We start from the raw sequence: 25,095 nt of genomic DNA on the forward strand, positions 1-25,095 counted from the left end.
CATGAAGATACCCGACTGCGACAGTTTAACAAGTTGAAGAATTTACCAGAGAAAATCTGGAGCTTGTTCTGACATCTTGTGCAACAAGGTTCTCTATGTGGCAATTCTAGAACATGCTGCAAATGTAATCTACTCATCAATACACGTGCCAAAGACAGTCAGGATTCAGTGTGGCTTATGTGGAGATCTGTGCTGCCGTGGCTAAGTTATCTTTACTGGACTATTGGGCTGCTCTTTGAGCAGGGGTGGCCTGTGTAAGCCCATGTAGTGCAGGCAGTTTCAGTAAGTTATTAGCAAGCCTGAAAAGAGAGATGAAGTTGAACGAAATACAGGGCAGGGTGCAGAACAGGGGTATTGTGAGCTCTTTGATTTGTCATGGCTGGAGGGTAGCTCTTCACTAGCTGAAGGGATCAAACTGAGTCATCCTGTCTGTCATCTGGAGCTGGAAGGAGGATGCTTAAGGTGATGCTGGCTGGCTAAGTTTCATTGGTAATGATTAGACTAGGGTTACCCAAAGGCTGTTGATTATTTTATCCATTTTGTCCTGGCTTGAACTTCTGTGCTGTTTCTTTGATAGCTCCAATTCTCTTCCTGTAGTGTATCTTCAGCTTTTGTGGGGTTCAGTGAGCAGAGCCTGTTCTTAAAGGATCTTCATTTTGTACTTAGCTCAATTATCCATTGAACATATTTAATCCTGATGGCTAAAAGATGAGTGATACAAGAATATTGGTGGTAAGGATAAGAGATTGAAGACAAGTAATGTCTTCAGTATTCATATAGAAGGGATGTGATGATTAGCCTGAAGCTTTGTGCAGGAAGGGAAGTCTGTGCACAGTATTTTATAGATTGTTCTTACTGAATCAGATCTATTGGCCTAGGTCATAGGTCAGTTATTTCTCAGATAAAATGGGGAAAAATAGTGGAAACAGTGTAAGAGCTGTAAATGATCTGTTCTGCCTTGTATTAGATTCTCTGAAGCTTAAGTAATTAATTTCTGCCATTCTACTTTTTCTTCCCTGTGTTCTCTGTTTTTGTTCTTAATTTTGAAAGTAGCTGGCTTTCACTGGCCGCTTATTACAGAGAATACTGCATTTTTCTCTATGATATTAGACATTCCAAGTGGTCCCCAGAATATTTACAAAAATGCAGTTGATAACACAATTCTGTCATATTTTCCTTCAGGAAACTTTGTCAAAATGTTATTTCCTTCAATGTTACCTAGGCTGTATAAAATAGCTACATAAAGAAGTTAGCAGCAAGCTTTTGGGAGCTCTGTGCTCTCTTATATGTAGGTTCCTTTCTAAACTGAAACTTTGCAATAGTAACCTATACAGAACGCTGCTGTTTGTCGCAAAATACCTCTCAATGTTCGTCTATTCTGGAAAATAAATGTCTGCTCACCTTGTAACCACAATTACTAAGTTGAGAAGGCTGGGAGGAAAACAGTTTGTAAATGTTTGCTAACATCCACAGAATAATGATGAAATTCTATCCCCTAAAGATTTTTTTTTTCCTTTAAAAGGATTTTCACAATACCATGCTCCATAATATATGTTTATATCAAAATCAGTACAAAAAGCATGTAATTAAAAGACAAGCAGAACTGGCATTTACACTTCAAGGAAATTAATGGCACTGTTACAGTCCTTCAAGAAAACTGAATTCTCCCTACTGATTCCCACTTCCCATGCTTCCTTCTGAACCCTGCTTTCTGATAGCCCAGCAGGTTTGGAAAGGCACTGCTCACCTCTACAGAATATTGCTTTGAGGGGAGGGTATGGGCATTTAAAAATTTAGCAGCTGTTTCAGGTCACTTACAGCTTACGCAGCTCTTTCTTTTTAAATGATTTATTTAGTTGGCCTCTCACTGAGTTGTCAGCAGTTTGCAGAGACGGTAACCATGGGAAGAAAAGATCCTAATTTGTCAACTCAAGAGAATGGGAGTTGTTTGTAATCAGAGAGAACGGGGAATTAGTTCATTTTGTGGGCCTGACACGTTGGCTCTCCCCAGATGCAGTGCTGAAAGAAGGGTGGCTGGCAGCCATGCATTTGTGATCAGGGATTGAAAAGAGAAAAAGAAGGGGTGAGTGCGTGAAGCTAAAGGAAGATAGCAGAGATGGGAATAGGATATTTCTTCTGAAATACATGAGAGGATGTACACGTGCGCACATTTCATGCCTCAGAGGAAAAACTAGAGGGAGTTGTCAGAACTAAGAGCAGGCATGAGCAAAGAGCTGAGCTTTCCTCCAGCTTGAGAATCAGATAGTATATGACATAAAGAAACAACAGCAGAATGTTAAGTAGGATGCAACTCTAAAGTACGCACCTCCTGACTCATCTGCTGTGGCACTTCATAACAGCAGGAAGTTTGTCAGGTGTAGGGCACAGTTGCTATATTTTATTACTAAATATAATTCTAGAAATCTAGATGAGTTTAACAGTAAAATCTAGATGAGTTTAACAGTAACACAGAAGTAATTAGGGACAAACATTATGCTACAGATGTGAACTAATAATTTGCTCCTTAATCATATTATTGAGCCAATCAAAAGTCTCTTCATAAACGTTTGCTTCTCTTGCACCTGCAAGTGCTTTATATACAATCAGTCTAGCACAGATAATGCAGACCATAGTCTGGAAAAACATGTTTTGAAACTAGGCACTTTACTGTTTGTGCCTGCACTATGGGAGGATGATGAGATTTCTGACCAGCTATCCTCCAAGTGTTCTGCAATGGCAACCTGAAGGTTAAGGCTGTTTTAGCTACAGCTTTTCACTATAATTAATGAATAAATAAAATTTGTGGTGTGTATCATGGATGTAATGTACATGCAGATATTGGTACGAGTAAATGGTTTCAAGGCTTTCAAATAGGTACAGATCAGTCAGATGCAAGCTGTGTGTATGTATGTATATACATATTTTTAAATAACTTGACTTACCATAGTAACAGCTTAAAAGCAGGAAATATTTTTTTTTTTGTCCTGTAGATGTGTTTAACTTTGTCGTTTTGTGCTTGCAGTACATTAACCTCTCCTAGTAGGTGTTTGCTATGGATATTGGTAACTTCATACACAGTATTCAAAATGATTGGGATTGAGTGATAAACATATATACATAGATCTCTGTTCGTAGCCTGCTTAAATTAGTGAAATTGTATTTATGAAATACAGAAGTTGGGCTTTGTGTATGATTTTTGGCAATTAAAAAAGGTTGATCACTAAAATTAGTCTAGCAAGATTGTTCTGCATTATTAGATGTGCAAGAGCTATTCTTGATTGCTTTGCTTGAGTAGACATTCTGTTGTTCCCTGCTCTGTACTGTAGCTTGGTCTCTTTGAATGCCTGTGTTTTGTTCTTCTCTTTCAGGCTTTTAAAGGTGTGGGGTTGTTTTTTTGTTTTGTTTTTTTTCCTGGCTCAACTCTACCCAGCACATACATTGTATGATTGCAAAATATAAAAGAGTTTAAATCTGAGAGGGTCACTAGCCCAAAGTAATTGGGATTTTCTGGCTTGTAACAAAGATTTATAGTAAATACTCTATTCCTTTCCGTTATATAGTGAGTATAATGGCAATTTATACAATTGCACTCCATCAGAATGACTCTAAGCTTGCAAAGATGTTTTGCTTTGCCTGTAGGTGGCATGTAAGATATGAGAACTGGATGGTGTCTCATTCATGAGTGGTCTTTATTTTGTCATACAAGGTTGCATAATTCTAGGTGATAATACAGGAGACAAAGAAAAGGGGAAAAACAACTTTTGTGAATGATGGCGCATGTCATAACATACAGAAAGGATACGGAGTGGGAAATAAAGCAGTGAGAAGACAGAACCTGAAAACATTACCAATTAAAAATTGCTCCATCTGTGAAAATACTCTCATATCAGGGCTGATTTCACAGTAGTTCCCTATTAATTCCACAAACCTTGAGGCCCAGACTTGCTCCCAGTTAAGTGCATGGGAGAATACCTATTGGGAACAAGAGTAGGTACCTCATGTTACAGAATCAAAGAGTTGTCTGCATTGGAAGGACCTTGAAGATCATCTGGTTCCAACCCAGTGTCTAAATAGTCAAAGTTTAACTGCTACCATGAAATGACAGAAAGTATTTGTCTCTGGTGAGTAAGAAAGCTCACAAGAATGCTCTTGTGGTCGAAAGAGAGGGATTTTCAATTGATAGAGATAGGAAGCAGAAAATGACTGGTATCGTTTAATGAACCCATGGCATCACATTTACTAACACAGAAAACAGCCCCTATTTCAGGAAGGGCAAATGTCTGTGTTGCAGCAAACACTTTCACTTCCATGTTGTATGGCTCCTAGCCCAGGTAAGATACTGTCTGACAAGAGCAGCGTGTAGCCCCCTGCATTTGGCAAAACCTACTTCTGAGACAGGGATGAGAAATGATGCACTCGTGAGAAACCTTACACTCACAGTCAGGTACTTGTGAGGTATCCTGTACTAACACTTCGAAAGGTTTGTCAGCAACAAACAGCAGCTGAAGACATACTTTATAGGTCCATCCATACATACGGGTGGATTAAACTATGTATGCATAGGGCCTGGTAGAACTGAACACTCTGTGTGTGCATATCCTGAAGTACTAAATGCTGGCTACCCCAGTTCTGCTGTACACAACATCCGAAATTCCGAAGCTGAAGGTGGTTGAAAACTCACACCAGTAAATTTTGAAGGAAAAGAAATACACCAGTTTTATGTCACTTGTGTAATTCTGAGATGATGCTTGCGTCACGTCAATAACCTTGTGAAGAGCTCCTTAATAATACATAATGCTTTTTCTCTAAGTGCTGGGAGGATACTGGGATAAAAATAAAATAAACATCTCATGCTCATTAACATACATGGTGAAGTGAAATACTTTGAAAGCAGAAAAGCAAATCAGAGTATATGAGTCTGATTTCCCTTCTCATTTCCTAAATATTGGACTGGCAAACCTTTATCAAAGGTGTTTAAAAATTATTCAGACATTTTTCTTACAATAGATGCATTAAAAAAAAATCCAGTTTACTTGCTAAAGGAACGGGAAAGATCAGAGTATTTCCTCTCACAGGAGTCAATAGCAACATCCTACTGTGTCCCACTCAGCCTGAAATATACTGATGGTTTGTTTGTTTTAAATGAACTGTTTTCAAATATGAGTCCTCATTTGTTGAACCAGACACAATTTTAATTGGTATGGCTAAACTAGATTTCTTGAAATAGCCAAAATGCAATAGGTGTGAATGGTGTTGTAAAGACACAGCAAAGCCCGGTCTTGCATGGAAGTTTCAGTTGGTTTCAGTGCAGGTTCCAGCTCAAAACACTTTCAATAAAACGACAATGTAGAAAAAAAATAATACGCTGTAGCAAGTGAAAAATAACTGGTAGCTTTATTGGTTTCTCAATGAAAGCGTGTTTCGTATGTGTTTTTAATCAAAATACACAAGTGTCAGTATTGTCTGAAATTAGGCCTGATCTCTCCCTTTCTCAACAGAATGCAGTGAAGAATTTTTGTTTCCAGAACTTTTTTTTATAAACGAAAAGAAATAAAACTTCTTTTTATAAATGAAAAAAAAAAAGATTTTCATTTTAGTAAACATGTATAGAAAACAATCAGATTGTACAGAGCAATGGAGAGTATGTTCTGTGTATGCACAGTCGTGCTTGCTTTGTCTCCAGTGAAGTTGCACAGCGCCTATTCTGGACTGTGCACAGAGAGCTCTCTAGCTCTTGGGACAAATTCTGCAGTGCTGTGGTGGTGCAATATACCTGAGCTATGGAAATAAGGGTTTTGTCAAGGCAGTGTTGACTTCAGTGCTTGTTAGTATAGCTGTTTAGATCTCAAGAAGAGTACCTGGGACTTTGTATCAGGATAAATGAAAGGGAATTGGATTATTTTATCCAGAAACTAAGTAATCTTAAGTTTTGTTTTTTTTTTTTTTTCTGTTGTTGGCATGCATGAAACCCCCTGTGAAGTATCTTTCCTTAATTAGAAGATTGTACAGCAACACGTTTCCATATTTTACCAGTATCAAACATTGGAGAGGTTATGGAGACACAATTCTAATTTAACAGTAATTTCTGTAACCTAATTCCAAAAGAATTTTACAAGAGGGACAGGGGCAGCAGCAGTAACTGTATATTACATATTTTTGGAAACTGGTAACCGGTTCAGGGAAGGGCACAAGGGAAAAGCTTCAGCTGATCAATTTGCTGTTGGCAATTTTTTTGTCAGTCTTTATATTTAATAATTACTGCAAGCACAGCTTGTAATCGGGTGTGATACAGCTCAGTCTGGTTGTAGTTACCTCTGGTTGAGGTAGTTTAGGTGGAGCTGGGGCCAGGGTTGAAGAAGATCCACCTTTCGGAGTGGGCCATTCATGAATGAAGGGAGATTGTGTTTGGATACAACAGCCAAATCCATATGTAACTACTTTGTTTCTTTAACAGCTTATGAAAGAAGTTGTAGTAGAACTTTGAGGCTGCAGGGTTAAAGATGTTATTAGTTGTCCAGGTGGACCATGTGTCTAAGTGAAGAATGAAGCATGAACACAAGACCTGCAATTTATCAATTTTTTCCAGTTGTGTCTTCATTATGTTGCTGTGAATACAGCCTGGCTTGAAAGGAAGAGAAGTGTTCATGTGCTCATTCTCTTGTCCTTGATCTTTGTTATATATGTATAATACTACTGCTGTGACTTGTAACCGTGTGAACATAAACATCCTGTGATGAAATTCTAAGGTACAGGCAGTTACTGAGATGCATAAATAACAAATGAAAGTTGTACAGACAGTAATTCAGAACTGGTTTTCAACTCTGAAAGTGTTTTTCATTTGTGGCGACACAAATAAGTATTTGCTGTATCTCTAACTTATCTCCATGCAAACTAATCACAGAAGATATGAAGGGAAGTGTGAATTTAATCGCATCTTTCAGCCAAGCCTGCTGTGAAAGACAGTAACCTCGGAATTCTCAACCAGTTGCGGGAGGTGTTTGCTTACTTGCCAGAGAATCTCCAATGATACAAACAAATAAAAATGATTGAGAGTTCTACTAAGGAAACCAAGTTTGAGTTCCCTAGTCCTTCACGCATTACTGTGGTGAGAATATTTAATCAAACAGTATCCAAGTTATAAAAGTTTGTAGCATCTTTTTTCTTGATCATAAATGTGATCCGCATAAACAATTTCTAGTGTACTGCATAGAATGTGTCTTTGGAATTAGTATGCTGTACTGAGGAGTTCTGGGGCAATCAACGACAGCAGTTGAGTTGCTGGCTGATTAATTTTTCATATCTTCTTAAATCTTAGCTGTATATATTAAATTTATTTCTCAAATTCCATAGATTATACTTTTGACTGGGGATATGTATAGTTTTATATGTATAAAACTCTGTTATGAGCGTTTTGTTTGTTTTTAATGTGAACTCAAGGATACCTTTTAAAAGAAGAAAAAGGAAAAATTGAACCTGTTGACGAATACAATAGGACTCTGTTCCGTTGGGGAGAACGTGGATACCGATAGTTCGCCTGGACTGCTTCCATTGTCGTATTTGTCTTCAGAATGGAGAATGTGGAAATGTTGACAATTCTGCGAATTTCATGATATTTCATTGAAGCTTGGGTTTATCTGCTTGGTTTCAGGTGTTAGGCCTCTTGTTTCATGAAGTCTTAATTTTCAGAACTGTAAAAATGTGAAGGACAATGTGTTTCTCAGTGCTAGATGATCCCAGCTTTCTAGTGTTAGATGGATTTCCAGTAAAAAGATAATTTAAAATAAGGTTATTTCTTCTTTTAGGTAATCTGGGCTACAGTATTTTGACCAGACAGAGCTTTTAACTGCGGTGTCATATACAAGGAGAGGTAGGATACCTGAGGTGCCTGACTAACTGTCAATTTCTGGTGATGCTGCAAAAATTAGAAGTAACCTTTGTAACTTTTCTTCCATAAAGTAGGAAGGGCTGTTCTTCAAACCGACTAGAAGACAGTATAGTCCTGTGACTTGGAATGATTTGAAGTTGGACTATTTTAGCACTAATTCTGCAGTAGCACTAAAGGGTTGTATACATGATGTAACTTTAACAGGAGTGATCTAAATTAACCACCCTTAGCAAACAGCATATTTGACATCACGAACGGCCATGTAAGGAACAGTTCTGTGGACCTTGCAATCTGTAATACTCTTCCCTTCTCTTCACTGGCACTCTGAAGGTCATGGAAAAAGCAGATAATGGAATGCTAGCAAAGGCTGTAGGAGAGTGTTGCATTTGTTTTTATTTAGTCTCTTTTGTGTGCATTTTTATTTAACAAAATATTTTAGTGTATTTAACATGACTGAAGGTGAAAGTTGGAGTGAGCAAAATTCATACATTCTAATTAAATTTGTCTGATCTCAGACTAATCTGCGGGTTGATTGGAAGGACAGCCATTTGGTGCTGTTAGAGCTACAGAAATGGCATTTATAATTCAAAGCAACATTTCTTGAGGTTCACGTTAGAGTAGGCTGTCAAAATGGAGAAACAGAAAATATTGCTGAGCAAATAGAGAATTCTAGCAGCGTGCTTGAATTTCAATTTCCTGTGATTACTCAAGGGCAAGGTAAATCTCTTCACAAAGATAACAATGATCTGTGGTCAGTAAATATACAAGAATCTTAGTCTGCAATAGCAACCATTTTTCTGAACTTCAGGAAAAGAGAAAGGATGCAAAAAACGAATGCCTGGCTTTATTTTTAGCATGTGTGTATGTGGTGGTTTAACCCTGATGGATAGCTGAACTCCTCCCCCAACCCTGTTATCACTCCCCCCTTCCCAAAGGGGAGTGTGGGGGAAGAAAGTATGCTGGGAAAAGAAAAAGGTTCCTGGGTTGAGATAAGGATAATTTAATTAAAATGAAAAGAAGGAAAAGAAAACAAGGAAGGGCCATGAGGAAGCAAAAAGGAGAAAATGTTTATTCTCTATTTCTCATCAATGAGCAATGTTTGACTGTGTACCTCAACAGGCACAGCAGTTCTGCAGGAGGTCAGAGGCTTTCATAACAGGAGCCTCCTTTTTCCTTCCCCTTTTCCCAGCTTTTATTGCTGGGTGACACTGTATGGTGTGGGCTGGCCCTGTGCACAGTTTAGGTTGGCTGTCCTGGGGGTGTCCACTCCCCAGCTCTTGCCCACTGCAGCCTGTTGGCACTGTGGGGCTGGAGGGAGCCTTGATACAGTGCCAGTGCTGCTCAGCCATAGACCAAACACTGGTGTGCTCCAGTGCAGAGCACAGCATGGGGACAGTCAGCTCTGACCCAGCCAGTCCTGGTATGGTGTGTGCATATGTGTGTATGTGTGTGTCTGTAAGCAAAGATAACTTCTGGGGGGGGGATATGCATATATATACACTTACACTTGCATACATTTAAATACATATTAAAAAAAAAAAAAAACTCCTTCCCACTTTCTTCCCATGTTTAGTAGAAGTTCCGCTTATTACCATTTTTCAGGACTGCTGTACACTCCTTTGTCCATCTGGAAATAGAGGTTCAGATCCATTCTCTGCTTGCTGACACGTCTGTTCAGCCATGTTGGTGTACGTCCTTCCTGGGAGATGAATCAGCACTATGCTCCTCAATATTTCTGAAGTAGCACAAGAGGACTTAACACTAGTCGATGGGAAGAAGCCTTTTAAATGAAGGGTACTCCTTGTCCCGCCCTCCCGTACCACATGTCCTGGGTGTCTGAGGACCACTGAGTAAAATGTTCCTCTTCTAATAGCTGGATAGCCAGAGGGTAAGAACTGTGAGTTCTCTTAGCCTTTTTTTTTTTTTTTAATTAATTATTTAGATTTATTTATTTGCTTTCAACTGCCAATGCAAAATAGACAATAAGAATCCAAAAACTTGCAGTCTGTCTGAGAAGTTACATTCCTAACTTTTTGCGCTTGGTGATATAAAGCTTGCCAGTATGCTCAGTTCCAGTATTGCTTCTTGACCAAACTGGCAGTATAAGCCTTAGCTGAACAATTACACTAACCTATAACTGCTGCGGGGCATTGTTGGCCAGTCAGGCTCCAACTTCAGGAAATTTGCTTTGTGATGTTCCTTGCGTGTGTTCAGAGTGTTGACAAATCAGGCTGTTTTCCAAACTGTTCTGTTAATCTGCTGTTCCTGTTTCTTGATGTGCTTGTCACAGACCTGAGGTCAAGGCTGGATCTGCCTCTCCTGAAAATGATCTGTGGCTTTGCTCATCATTGCTGATAAGAATATATGTATGTGGCACTTGGGGAGCGCGGAGTACAGGAAAACAGAGCAGTCGCTGGCCCTTGGTCAGGAAGACATTGTCGTAGAGAGACTGACAGTGTTTTGTACCCTTTAAGACACCCTTACTGGTTCGTTTAGCCATGTTGGTTAATAGGGTGTCTGGAACTGCACTGCAAGGCAGCTTCCTCCTTTTAAATAACACAAAGCCCAGCTGAATTATATAAGGAGTTATGATCACCGTAGGCAAGAGACTTGTTGCGGTTTATACTTGATGAAACCATCCATGTGTCTAAACTGCTTAGCAGTGTACATGAAAGGTTCATGGCTTTGCTCACTAGTAAATGTTTCAGGTAACTTCTTTTCTGCTTTAATCATTTCTGCACAAATGGTACATGCTTACTGCCCATGAGACATAACCAGGAGAATAAAGCATATGATAGACTTAAACCTTAGCAAAAGGCTTCCACATTCTTTCCAAAAGGACATTAGACGCTCTGCTGCTCCCGCAAGTGCTGTGAAGTCAATAAAATGTAGATCTGTCAGTAGCTGACAGGAACTGGTGAGGGAGAATTCTCAAGCAATATTCTGCTTCGGCATTTTAACAAGCTGTCAGAAATAAACTGCAAATATCCAGATGCTCGCACCATCAAAGAGGTGTGCTTTTAAATGTGACAACAACCTGCACTGCTCAGTAACTTTATGCTCTAACAATGACTATGGGGATAAATAATTACAGTAAAATATAAGGATGAGGGAGTCAAACAGTCTAACATTGAGGTGAAAGAAGGGAAACAATAAGAGTTAACAACAGCCTTTGCAATTTATTAGGTATTGAAAACAGACCGCACGAAGCTACAAAGAATGTTCTTTTAATAGAAGTTGCATCAGCTAAATTAGGTATCTAGACTGTAATGATAGTTTTTCCTCTACTTAAATTTGGCTCCTAAATTAGATGTCCTGAATCACCTTCTGCAGAAACTCACTTTTATTCCATTTCCTTTACACTGAATTCAGTACCTTAGCTTAGACACCTAAAGAAAAGAGCTAATAATAATAAGTACTTCTTCACACTTCTTAATATTGGATTCCTAATGTTATTTAGTCCCAATTTGATTTTGGACTAAATATCAGTATCAATCTATAGTTGATTTTATTACAGTTTGCAGAACACTTAAATATTTTGGATGTTATTGATGCTGCACTCTGGGACTGAGACTTATTATCTAGAGAAGAAGAAACAAACTTGTGATTTTGTCTGCTTGTAGACAAAATATTCATGAAGCATAGTAAACAATCTTAGCATTCTAATTTACATTTTCAATTTTGTCATCATTTTATGTCTTTGCCTCATTAAGTGGAACTGGGAATAACATTTAGAATGAAATCATGAAGAACTGAACGGTAAGTAAAATTAGCCAGAAAAACACCAGACATAAAAGTGCCTGAGAAGATTTCTCAGAAGATGGTATTCTTGAATATCATAGAAATGTGCTCCCGTTCTGTAAAGCTGTTCTGCTAAATACTTACCTGCTAGTGTATATTGGGATCCATGTTTTTAATGGGCTGACTTCATAAAGTTTTCTTCATAACTGCTTTTCCAGTCACACTGTAGATAGATGGGCGCCTTGATAAGAGAGTTACAGTAGAGGTAGGTAGGTAGTTGCAGCAGAGGTAAATTAGGTATCTTAATGACAGTTCAACAATAGAGTGCATTTAAAATTGATTATTTAAGATGTCTTTGCATCATTTATGTAAACATGAATGGTAACTGTGGCACTGGAGGAAAAAAAAGAGATTATAGCTATTCTCATGACAAAAGTTTAATGAAAGTAGACCTTCTGCTTTTAATGGTGTGATGTTCTTAAAGGCTATTTATAAGTACAAATTTTATCTGTGATGGAAAAAACTTCACAGATGAGTACTCATGAGAGAATGTTTAAACTAATAGCGAAAGATGTTTTAGTGAAATGTATTTGGGAATCCTATGGTGATTGTCCTTGAAGTTAGGAAAAAGTGGATGCTTGTTCTACACTGCCTAGCTTTTCCTCAGAGGAGGGATTAAAAGTAAATTGTTCAAAGCTTGTCTCAAAGTTAAGAAAGAGATGTATGGGAGAGCATCTTTTTCTGGTTACGGGTGACCATTGGGAGAGGTGCACAATAGGTTAAAATGGGGAACTCTGCTTAATTTCAGTTAACCACATAGATGATAACTTTTTCTTGCGATGACTTTTTGAAGGCTTAGTATTTAAAGTCTCCTATTACAAGTCTAGCTGTGATGTCTTAAAAAGAAGATTATGGTAGAGGTTCTCCCCTACCACGTGCCTGAAGATAGCTACTTAGAGTGGTAGGATAGGAATGGCAAAAAATAGTCTGTGTTTTGGCATGCAGAGTGGTGGAGTAGCTACTCAGAACGCTTTACACACATTTATTGACCTCTTGCAATCAAGTATTTTGAATAATAGAAGTTATGTGCAGCAGTGTCCTTAGTCTCCATTATTAAATGTGTTGTTATTCAGCTTTCTTATCAGAATTCCTTTTTCAGTGGACGAATTGATATTAGCTCTGATGAGTTTAAAGGATGAGCTCTCATCATGGTGTGTGATGTCTTCTATAACTTTTGGAAGCAGAGCCTAAAAGCTTAGCTGGAGAATTTCACTTTAATACAAAAGCACCTTTTTATGTATTCAAAGATGCAGAAGAAAGTATCTCTCTGAAGACTCATGAAGCAAGAGAAGGTTTAGAACTGAACTTAATTACATTAATGCTCTTTGACTGTTAATAGTTACAGTCTTCAGAACATACCTGATATGTGAAAAAAAGAACATCGTTGAAGAATAAGATCACAGGAAGCCTCAGTTTTAAAAAATTAAACAGTTTGTAATAAGATGTTAACTGTTTAACTTCTGGAATTTAAATACAAACTGAAATGTAGTTAAGAAAAGGTACTTGATAAAACTTTTTTTCTATTGAATTCTGTATTACCATTACAAAATGTTCTTGTTTGCTGCTGGAATGATTTAGTCTCCTTGGCTTCTATAAAACAGATTTTGTACAATTTTTGTAGCTACATTTTTTTTCCTTTCTTTGGAACAGCTGTTAATCTGAGAAGACCATCTTTTTCCACTGTGTTCCAGACTAGCTGCAGCTTCTGTAGGTAAGACCAGTGATGTGTGATACAAACAACCTTAGCCTCCGTGTATCATGTACAATATTTCCTTTCATCAAAGACGTCTCAGATGCAGGAATGACCAGACGATCTTACTTGGAAATAAAACATCAGAAAGAAGAAGAGCAGCCATTTTTATGTTTTGTCATTTCTGAAATCTTTTCTTCAATATATGTGGCAGACTTGAAGGATACATACATGTTGTGCATTTTATTCCTCATAGTGTTTGGCCATGGATTTGATAATTTGTATTAATTTTGAAATTCCACGTAAAATACTTTGTTCTTCATTCCTTAGGTGAATATTTCTCCTGGTGTGGAGTCTGTATACCTCTTCATTTTTGTTAATACCTCTCATCAGGCCTACAGTTAAGGAAATCTAGACTTTCAAGCCTTAGGGCTTAATATACTTCTTATGAGGAGTTCTAAATACTGTAATTCACATATCATGTCCATATCTTTAGGTTTCTATACTGAAAAGTTTGGAAATAATATCTATTATAGGGGAAGATCCTTGGATTTAGGAAGAACTTTGCAAGACATGCTTATCCTTCATTCAGGATATCAACTACATACATAACTTAAGAATAGACATGATGGGAAAAGAAAGAAAAAACTCAAAGCCAGCTGGTTTGGTGTACCATTACCCTTTCAGACATTTCATGATGATTCTGTGCTGGTTGTCCTGCTCCAGATCTCCACAGTAAAAACAATAAGCTTTTGACCTCTCAGTTGAATGATCCATGTGTAATAAAACCTGTGAAAACAGTGGCAAAGCTCACATATTCTCTTTGTGAATATAATATAGCACCCAGATAAGCTATTTTGTTTTCCCTTTTAGAAGTAATTCAAGGAAAATTTTCAGGGATTATCGGACTTTGCAATTAGTGCCATCTGATCTTCAAGAAGCAGGACATTAGCTTAACCTTGCCAGTTCACAACAACATCCATCTGCTCACACCCATGCTTTCAATTCTGAAACAATACCACAGCTCTGTGCTGAGAAAACCACAAACAGCATCATTCTGAGTGAGATTCTTGATTCTCTGAAGTATTTTAGTCCTTCAGCATCAGAAGAAAAGCTAATGATATAGCCTTGAGAATGTCCTGGGGAAAAGGAAGATGAAAGGTGCCCCTTGAAAATACAGCACAACGAGTTTGTGAGAATCTACGAGAAACTGTAAATAAATGTTCCTGGTTTTATCATATTTTTGAAAGGGTTTTTTCCTTACCATCTTCCATTCTCTATTTCCAAAATGTCATCTTGTAAGGGATGAAAGCTGACCTTTGCTACTTGATGATTTTCTGCTGGACAGTTTTGCATTTACCTTTTGGATCTGAAATTTGGGGATATGAAATTTGGAATCCAGAGTTACAGCGTTATGATTTACTATGTGCTTGACCCTATTTGCAAAGTATACAGTAACTTGGAATGCTACCTGGATCTAGGCAAAAACTATTAGGCTTTCTGAAGCACAGTAAATCTTAAAATCAGTAAGTGATAGCCAGGGCTTCCTTGCTTATGACTAGAAAAGAGATTACTTTGTGTAACAAGCATAGTTAGTTCTATGTCAAGGTGTGGGAGAGGTGGTAATTCACTTCAGGTATTACCCCATCATCACCCATTAGGTGTTTACATTTGAACTTCAATTATAATTTACTACAATTATAATATGATTTCAATGCAAGTGTGCTTTTAGCAAATTACTGAACTGGTTTTCATTATTTTCACTGTCAAGGTGTAAAACTTCCACTTTAATGCAGTTTATTTACTTTTCCTGAGTTAATAATCCTGAAATAATGCACAGAAAACAGTTCACTTCCATTTCACAATTAACAATGTTACCTACTGCAAAAGTAAATCTTGCTTGTTTTAAGATGTAGGCAGACTACTGTAAGTTAATGTTTAAAAACACGGAATCACAGAATTTCTAGGTTGGAAGAGACCTCAAGATCATCAAGTCCAACCTCTGACCTAACACTAGCAGTCCCCACTAAACCATTTCCCTAAGCTCTACATCTAAACGTCTTTTAAAGACTTCCAGGGATGGTGACTCCACCACTTCCCTGGGCAGCCTGTTCCAGTGCCTAACAACCCTTTCGGTAAAGAAGTTCTTCCTAACATCCAACCTAAAACTCCCCTGGCGCAACTTAAGCCCATTCCCCCTCGTCCTGTCACCAGGCACGTGGGAGAACAGACCAACCCCCACCTCGCTACAGCCTCCTTTAAGGTACCTGTAGAGAGCAATAAGGTCACCCCTGAGCCTCCTTTTCTCCAGACTGAACAAGCCCAGCTCCCTCAGCCGCTCCTCGTAGGACTTGTTCTCCAGGCCCCTCACCAGCTTCGTCGCCCTTCTCTGCACCCGCTCGAGCACCTCCATGTCCTTCTTGTAGCGAGGGGCCCAAAACTGAACACAGTACTCGAGGTGCGGCCTCACCAGAGCCGAGTACAGGGGGACGATCACCTCCCTAGCCCTGCTGGTCACACTGTTCCTGATACAAGCCAGGATGCTGTTGGCCTTCTTGGCCACCTGAGCACACTGCTGGCTCATATTCAGCCGACTATCCACCATCACTCCCAGGTCCTTCTCTGCCTGGCAGCTTTCCAACCATTCCTCTCCCAGCCTGTAGCTCTGCTTGGGGTTATTGCGCCCCAGGTGCAGGACCCGGCACTTGGCCTTGTTAAACTTCATGCAGTTGACCTCAGCCCATCGGTCGAGCCTATCCAGATCCTCCTGCAGAGCTTTCCTACCCTCAAGCAGATCGACACACGTGCATAGCTTGGTGTCATCTGCGAACTTACTGAGGGTGCACTCGATGCCCTCGTCCAGATCATCGATGAAGATATTAAAGAGGACCGGCCCCAGCACCGAGCCCTGGGGAACGCCACTAGTGACTGGCCTCCAACTGGACTTGGCTCCATTTACCACGACTCTTTGGGCCTGAACACAACAGTCTTATCAAAAGATTTTCACTGTCACTCAGTTTATCTATGTGACAAGTGCTCTGTTTTTTGTCACTGTTGTTCCTTTTTGTTTTTAATTTAGGTAAGTTTAATTGCATGGAAGTGAGTTGATCACTTTATGCATGTAAATGTTTTCTCATCTGTGGATAGAAACTGGAACCTATAGTCAGGCTCTGCTATTTAGGCAGCTGGAAGGTAGCTCTCAGCAGCAATGTGTGATGCTAGAAGGTGGAGGTGAATGCAAAGTGAGCTTTCTTGGTTGAGGAAACACCAAGTCATGTTAGCAGTGGGAACTCCCTGCCTCCCCCCTGCCCCTTTTTCTTGGGCACCATTTTCCTCCATGGAAACAAATGCTGATCGTGAGCTGCTTCCTGCTCTGAGAAATTTAAACGTTTGGGCAGCATAGGGCACAAGACAATGGAAATGCAGTTTATCCTACTGTTTATGCTTAAAAATACTGTTATCTACATCGTGTGTGTTTTTGTTTTGTGTTTTTAATACATTTCTAAAACTGGTCATTTTTCTGTGTTTCAAAAAGCAATCATAATATGCAAGTCAATGGAGAATATGTTTTCAAGGAGTACTGTTTGCCAGAATCACTGCTAAAAATGAAACATTCTCTTAGGACTTTCAGTACGCTCTACCCTGAAGTGCTTAAAGCTTTGTTTTAGAGAGCATTGCCATTAACGCTTGCTACACTACAAGGGGATTGTTCTGAATACAACCCTGTGCAGTTGAAAAGTACCAGAATTGACGGTGCAGCATGCTGTCCACCATTCCTGTCGAATAGCACTGTATTACTTCACAAGAAGTCCTGTTTTTCCTGGTGTATGCTTAGAACTGAAAAGGTTAAGGTTGCATTGTACAGGTGGTGATTTGAAACAAAGATATAAGTCAAGATTACCCTTTGTGCATTTTTGTTGCTGCTGGTTTAGCAGGTCAAAGGCTGCTCAGCTGGAGGTAGTTTGCTCTCCTACAGTGCTTTCAGTACAACAGAACAACTGACTGTTGGGTATTCTGTAGGTCAGTGTTGCAAAGACACTGGCTTCAGACACAGTTCTCAGCAACTCTTCAGAAATCCCAGCTCAGTCCTGCCCCCAATACCACTGCCTCTGACAAGAAAATTGGGAGCAGTCATCAGCTGTGAGAAGTTTGCTTGCTGGATTAATTAGCCCTGCTCAGATTGAGGGCTTGTTAATTGTGTCTTGCAAAATGTTAGTGTGCTTGTTACTGGAGCTAGTGTATCATTGCACTGCCATCTAAACCTACCAACGGAATCAGACATAGCATGTTGTGCCAATGAAGTAGGTATGTCACTTGTCTCTTCCTAAGCCATTTTTGCTGTTGTGAAGTGCACATGGTGCTACAAAGTCCGTCACACGTTTGCTGACCATGGATTGGTGAGTTACAGCATGCACAGCTTTGCTCTTTGCTTTTTCTCTTGGGACAATTCAGGGGCAGCCTATTGCTTCCTTATTCAGATCATAGGGTAAAAGTTGAAGTAATGTAATGACTTGGGTTTGCCCCCTGCAATGATTCACTACAGCTGGACAGTGGAAAACATTATTGGTCAGAAATTGTAAATAGAATTTATTGGCTAATGAATGTATTACATATTTTTCTATTACTGCAAGGAATACAGCTAGGTCAAGTTTGCTATATTACTTATAAAAAGCTAGAAGTACACATAATAAAACCAAGAGTAAAGTGAAATCTGGAATTTCCCTGTAAACTGTTTCATCTTCCTTTGATTGCTGAGGAAAGTTACCTGTGATGTTATTTAATAATGGTGGCTCTCAGTTATGCTGGTTCAGTTTGTGATCTTGTCAAAACACACGAACTAACAGATGGGTCTGTATAATGCTAAGGTCATAAGCTCTAGAAAGTACTGCGTTTGGGAGGTGAAATGGGTGTCAGAGGTCTTACTTATTTAGGGTCTGCAGGTATTTGTCATTAAGATAATACAAATTGCAGCAAAGCTCAACAAAATTCAATATAAATATGTTTTTTTCCCCCCCTGAAGCTTTTGTTATTATGTACTAGAATCCTTGGTGTTGCTTTCTTTCAGGATTCATGCCAGACATTAGTTTGTGTCCTTACTGAAAGAAAACAACTGTAAATTCTTTGGGTTAAAATCCAGTTTCTCTGAAAGTTAGTGTTTTGTTTGGTTGTTTGTTCTCAGTGGATGTATTATCATAGATGACAGTGAATTAATTGTGTATTTATTATTTTATTGGAAAACAGGACTTGAGCTTAAAGAGCTAGGCTGAGTAGTTCCCTGCTTGTAGGGTTTATGCTCTGAAACACAGAGGAGCAATGTCAGTGGGTGACTGTGCAGGTGCAATGTGGCTTAATTAGGATGACAAAATACAGTTTATACAGGAAGCATGCTATTTTTGGATCCTTATGTTGACACAAATCCCTTGTGAATTAAACCATTTAATATATGAAATTGAAAAAGTCCCTCTAATCTTCCTTTTGAATGAGCCGTGAAATAGGATCCGTGAACTGCCTGAAGTGTGAAGAGGTTACTGTGGCTTGTTTCCAATGTATTTTTATAATATATTAACAGATCTGCAGTAGCCAGGAGTTTAAAAGGGAACTTCTGTAATTTTCCATAAAGTAATGCAATATGTATCTGAAAATCAGATAATTATTTAGGTTGGAAAAGACCCTTAAGACCATGAAGTCCAGAAATATGTCCATTGTTCATGGTAAAAGCTTTCAGTGCTCTTTCTGAAAGTCATCTCGATGCTCCCTACTAAATGCATAATGTATTCAACTATAAGGTATTGCTTCCTATGAGAAAGTAGTTAAATAATTCTGTTGACTGTCTGGAGTCACACCTATTCTTCAGGAAGAAAAATCTGCTTGAATTTCATGTCTGCTGTAAAAGACACCAGAGTGAAAATGTGATTCATGTATAATTACCTTTTTTTTTTTTTTTTTTTTTTTTGAAAGAATGCTCATATGAAATGAAAAATGCTCAAATTAAATAAAAAAGTTCTACTTTAGGACTTTAACCAAAAGAATTCTAAGTTTGATGCAAGCTTCAAGATAAGTGAATAGCCAGGATTTGTATCATGGTAAACTAATTTTGTATTACACTTGGTTTCTTAACACGATGGCAATTTTTATACTGCCTGAAGGGACAGAAGGCTTATATTTTGTCAGACATTAAGCTGTTGCTTCTAGCATGCAATCTAATAACACTAGCAGAATAGTAAAATTTATAACTTTTCTTAACACTCGTTCGAAATGTTTAAATCTTCCTCTTAAAATGAGTGACCTGTTCTTATTGTGACTTGATTTAGACTGAAAAGCTAAACCCAAACAGATGCACAGAAGGTATCACAGTTGCTTCTCTGAACAGTTTTTTAATGATCCAGGATTTTTCTTTTGTGCTGACTGCTTATAGCTCTGCTTTCCTGTCTGCAGATTTGAGTCTTCAGCACTTAGCAAATTCTCAGCCTAATTTTTCTACAACTGCAGTGTGTGTGCTTGCAGATCTATTTGCTGCACTGCCAGTGTTGATGCTGCAGTGCCCTGGTGGGGTTTAGCTCTGCCTTCCTCAAGTTTATGCATGCAGCAGTTCAACTGGTATCAGCAGAAACTCTGTGGTTTTGTCTGTTTCTGTAGATACTGAAAACTCTACCTCAATACCAGGTCTGCAGGTGATTCTAATACAAGAGTCATTGGGAATAAACAATGTGCTGGGAACAGACTTCTTGATTTAAAGATGTGTGCTGTTGGCATGTGCCTGAGTCACAGCCTGCAAACCTGCGTGCGCCCAAAAGAGAGATTGCAGACTGTCCTGGTGAAGGCCATTTGTCGCTCAGCTTGTACTAGTGAAAACAAATCCAGCAAGATTTGGATTCTCTCCGGAATTCCTGACATCTGTGGTAGAAGACCTTGAAAGTGAGCAGTGGCCAAACAGTGCTGGTTTAATAGTAGTGGGGTGATTTGATGCAGAAAGTGTGTCAGAACTAGCTTGTACTGTATGCTTGGGGGAAATGGAAGTTGGTGCTTTCAAGCAGTAAAGAATTCCTGAGTTGTTAAAGGTTTAGGAAAATAGCCTTTCCTAAAAACTATTCCTTAACAGGAAATATGTATTATTTTGCAAAATGGTGTGGTTTCTTTAGCAATGGTGCTCTGATCTTTGCCTGGTGCTTTGTCCAAACATGTCTGTCACATCAGGATTTAACCATAGCTAGTTAATGGTTGCATGGAAACCCTTCCTGCAGGTGTACAAAGTGCTCTTAGTGGCTTAATGGCTACAATTTTTCATGGCCTGAATAAATCAGTACCATAGAAGGGGGGATATACCAATACTGTTGTGTTGCCTCTTTGGAGGAAACCTCAAATGAAGGTAGTCGCCTTTTGTTGTTGAATTCTGAGAAGTCTGATTTTTGTAATCTTGTTTTGTGTTTTTTTTTTGTTTGTTTTGTTTTGTTTTTTTTTTAATGAGTGGATACTCCTAGTTATATGTGTAAATACAAGCAAAATTGTGCACCCTACTGAATCAGTTACCAATTAGTTCATGGTAATATTTTACAGCTGCTGATACTGGAGAGCCTGATTACTCACCTCCCTGTTCCCCTATAGAAGACCAGTTGCTGACCTGGTGAGTATATAACCCTCTTTTACTACATTAATTCCCTAGTCTCTGTAGCACTTAATTCACTCAATTCATCTCTTCTGTGAAGAGATTTGTAAATATGTTCAAAGTTTATTTACTGATGACAAGTTTTGCCTGAGGAATAGAGCTTAGTTTCCTTTTGGTATGCAATTTTTTTTTTTTCTTGTTTCTTTTGTAAAGTAATGGAAAGCAAGTAATTTCCTGATACTTGAAAACATGTCAAGGTATTTTTATTTGTTGCTTTGTTGTTTGTTTATTTTGATAGCTGGTCTTTTGGAAAAGCAGCACTTTCTGTAAAGGACTCAAAAAAAAAAAAAAAGCATTGTTGTAAATTGGTGTGGTTTCATGAAACTTAAGATGTATTAGTTTCTGCCAATGGATGATAGGGTACAGGCAGGAGGGGTTTAAAATTCTGAATATAGTTCATTGATATTGTGGCTTCTCAAGCAGGTAGTACTAAAATACACTCCCTGAACTGTATGAAACCCTCAGGTTTGTAGTTCCAGCATTCTAAGATCTTAAAATCTGCTACAACCTCCTAACCATGTCATATTTCCCTTACATTGAAGAAAATCTGTCCTATGTATGTGGCATAGTGAATGTTTTACATGTTCTTTCAAGACTTGTGGACCAAATCTGAAACCAGGGCCCTGAGGGTCTGGCAGTACCTACAACCAGTGCCGTGGAACTGAAATATAGTCCAGCTTTCCTTCCCTAATTTTCACTCTTTGTGCTGGAGTGATGCTTTTACTCCTGTGTACCTCATTCTGAAAGTTAGCCTTGCTGTTAGATGTCTGACTCATAGAAAGATGTTGCACGAATGACTATTGTGAGTAACATTTTTTTCAGTATAATGGCCCTAAATGCTGTTCTTCCTAATAAAAACAGAGGATAGATTGGTGTAATTTATACTATAGCTGAGCTCTTGGCTGGATTGGTATTTTTAAAGCATGCCCTATTTAATGATCAGTTCATTTACCTTTTATTGGAGCAGGGAAGCAAACATCTGTGCTGCTCTTTTTGCTAATTACCTCTGAAATTTTTGTTTAGACAAACTGTTCATAACCCCCCTATTCTGTACTGCTCAAATTCTGTCTTGCATTTTCCCTTCCCAGTTCTTTCTCAATACCCTAAAAGTGTTTGGCGTGTTTTCTGTTTCTGCCTTTGCCCTCTCTTTCCACCAGCCTGATACTTTGTAATGACAGGTCTAACAGGAGTCTGCTACTTTCCAATGTAAAGCAATATTAAAAAATACGGTACAGGGTGCATGCACATAAGGAGGTGGAAATGAATGCCCAGCAGTGGGTGGAACTAACTCTCTTGGCAGTTGTACCACTGCTAGCCTGAAGATAGGACCAGCCATTTCTTCCTTTCTGGAAGTGTGCAGGGATTGGAAGCTGTTGTAGAAGGGGGAAAGGAAGCTTTCTTAATAACAAACAACTAAATGAACTAATCGGTATGTTGTTGTTTTTTTCCTCCCTTCTTTCCAATGAACCCACAGTTTTGTCTGTACTCACAACATTATTCCAGTGATTATTTTTTTGTTGTTTCCTTTCATCTTAGCATGTGTCAATAAATGACAAAATACACTCAGATTGAAATGTAGCCACTTACTAATATCAGGGAATTTGTACTTTGGGGAATGTAAGAGTGTATTCTTCCATTGTTGCCATTATATGTGGCTTTATCCCTTGTACAGAGGAGTTTTTGCACAGTAAGTTTCATACAGTGTTCAGTTCAGGGTGTAACTGAGAAGTGACTTGATTTAAAAGGTAACGGTTTACTTGTGTTCGGTGTCAGTTTCAGAATTTTACAGCTTTATCTCAACTGAATGGGGGGTGCTAGCAATGCGTCCTCATATTATTGCCAAGTGTCTTCTCTGTCAGTTTATAAAGAATCTGATTCAAAAACAATTTCTTATGAAATAGCAAAATTTATTTAGCAAAAATGGCTACATGCCACATCTATAGAATGAAAAACTGTATATTCATATTCATACATTTAATTCGCAATAGAATGACACTAAAATTATTTGACAAGATACTAACCACACTTCTTTGTATGTTACTCTTATGAATTCATGTTACAAAAGTAACTCAAAAGATACGTGCTTGGCCAGTATGGTCAAGATGTTCCCAAAAGACTTAAAAATACCCATTGAAATTAGAGTACATATTCTGTGTTTTATTCTTAAATAACAGACATATGCATGCAATACTTAAATATTTTCATATATTACAAAATGTGTGATATATTAATGGGTTGACGAATATGATGCTCTTTCCCTGAAAGTCAACAGCAAGGAAAAATGAACATTTGATAAATGTTGTATATGAACATCTGACAAATCTGTTTCAAATTGGAGTTTATTTGTATGCAGGGGTAAGAGTCTGGGAATGACAATGACACAGACTTTCTTCTTTAAGCCACTGACTGTTAATGTAATGAACTATTTGCTAGATTCTGACTTCAGTTATTCAGGATAAATTTGTTTTGCATTTATGGGGAGTGCCTGAGTATTACTTGGGAGCGTTTATTTATGTTAAAAAAGTGATTTGACTTTTCCTTAATGTCATCCTGAATTCAGAGCAAACCACTTAACTTGGTAAGAGGTGAAAACATGAATATCTAAATGAGGATGGAGATGTCTTCCAATGTTCTTTCTCCTTCCTTTGTAGCCTTCCTTTAATCTCCTTTTGTAGCCTGAGAACATCCCTCAATCCCATGAAATCAATTCTGAACACTAGTCCTCACTGTCTTTTGTGGGGCTTTGGCGTCTGCCTGCTTTCCCAAATTCTGGAAGTGATATGGATGATTCAGAACAAATTGCTCAAACAACTAAAAGCTCGCATTTGACAAATTGATCAAACATTAAAACAGGTTGCCCAGACTGGTTGTGGAAGTTCCATCTTTGAGGAGTTTCAAAGTCCTGAGCAGCCCAGTGTGACTTAGAAGCTGGCAGAACATTGAACAAGGGCTTGGACCAGGTGACCTCCAGGGAGCACAGCAGTTCTTTCAAAGACATGAAATCTGGGGCGCTGCTGGGAATAACTCAAGTGCCCACAGAAGGATGTGGTGCAGACAGCTAATTGTTCTCAGGATGCTTGGCATGGGTATTGTCACATACTGCAGCTCAAGTGGCACAAGGTACAGATTTTTTTTAAAGGTTGGCCCTTGAGGGTCCTGTAGGAGTCACTTTGTAGGAGTGGTTCATTCCAGCTTAATGTTCACTTGTTTCTTCAGCTTCAAATCATTGCCCTTTCCTCACTTAGGATTCACCTTGCAGGCAGTTCTGTGATGGGCCATTATCAAACTTTGTACGTTTGTGTATGAACCTGAATACATCTTGGTACCGTATAGACTCATTGCATCGTCAACTGTCATTGACAGTTTAATCCTTGGAAATGTAAAGATGCAGTTAATAAGATTACCTGTCATGAGAGTGTGATAGCTTCAATGTTTTGAGTGACACTGAGAATTTCTGGAATGCCTAATGAAGCAGTTTTGAAAAGCATTGCTCTGAAAAAAAAAAAAAAAAAAAAAAAAAAAAAACCCATATACATATTCTCATGTTCTGGTGCTTCAGTACAAAATGCAATCTCTTATCTAGTAGTCAGTGTAAACAGTTGCAGGGTGTTTTGGTGATTGGATTTGGGTCTATGTTTTTTGTACATTTTCATTTTCTAACAAGCCCTGTCATATTGTCATAAAAATTGAGCAACTCTCTTGCTCTTCTATTTAATAATAATAATAAAAATATTCCACTGCAAGAAGTTGAATAAAGATGAGTTAACTTTGTCTCAAAACTTGTATGTTTTACTGTGAGTATTTTAGGTAGCTTGAATTGTTATCTTGTAGGCCAAGGAAGTAAATACACAGCCTCTGAGCCTGCTTGTACTTAAGAATATGGATAATGAGAAACACTGCAGAAGTTCTCTAATTAAAATAAAATTATTTACAACACCAGCAGCTGCTAGTCGTAGAGACTGCAAATTCCTTTATAGCTGCTCCAGTCTGAGGAATTTGGAGCACGTAGGATTTCGCTTTGCTACAACTCAGGCTTTTGGCAGTAACATAGAAGTT

The 25,095-nt window shown here is 38.5% G+C and overlaps 1 long non-coding RNA gene across 1 annotated transcript in view; it reads left to right on the top strand.

Annotated features, from left to right (window-relative positions):
- LOC116495556 overlaps positions 1–25,095 on the top strand; it is a 62,145-nt gene that overhangs the window by 32,466 nt on the left and 4,584 nt on the right. Inside the window, exon 3 of the long non-coding RNA XR_004253954.1 lies at positions 20,931–20,997. This is a non-coding gene — a long non-coding RNA (uncharacterized LOC116495556). The remainder of the gene's footprint in view (positions 1–20,930; positions 20,998–25,095) is intronic.

This window comes from Aythya fuligula, chromosome 16 (assembly GCF_009819795.1).
Source record: "Aythya fuligula isolate bAytFul2 chromosome 16, bAytFul2.pri, whole genome shotgun sequence".
Taxonomy (NCBI): Eukaryota; Metazoa; Chordata; class Aves; order Anseriformes; family Anatidae; genus Aythya; species Aythya fuligula.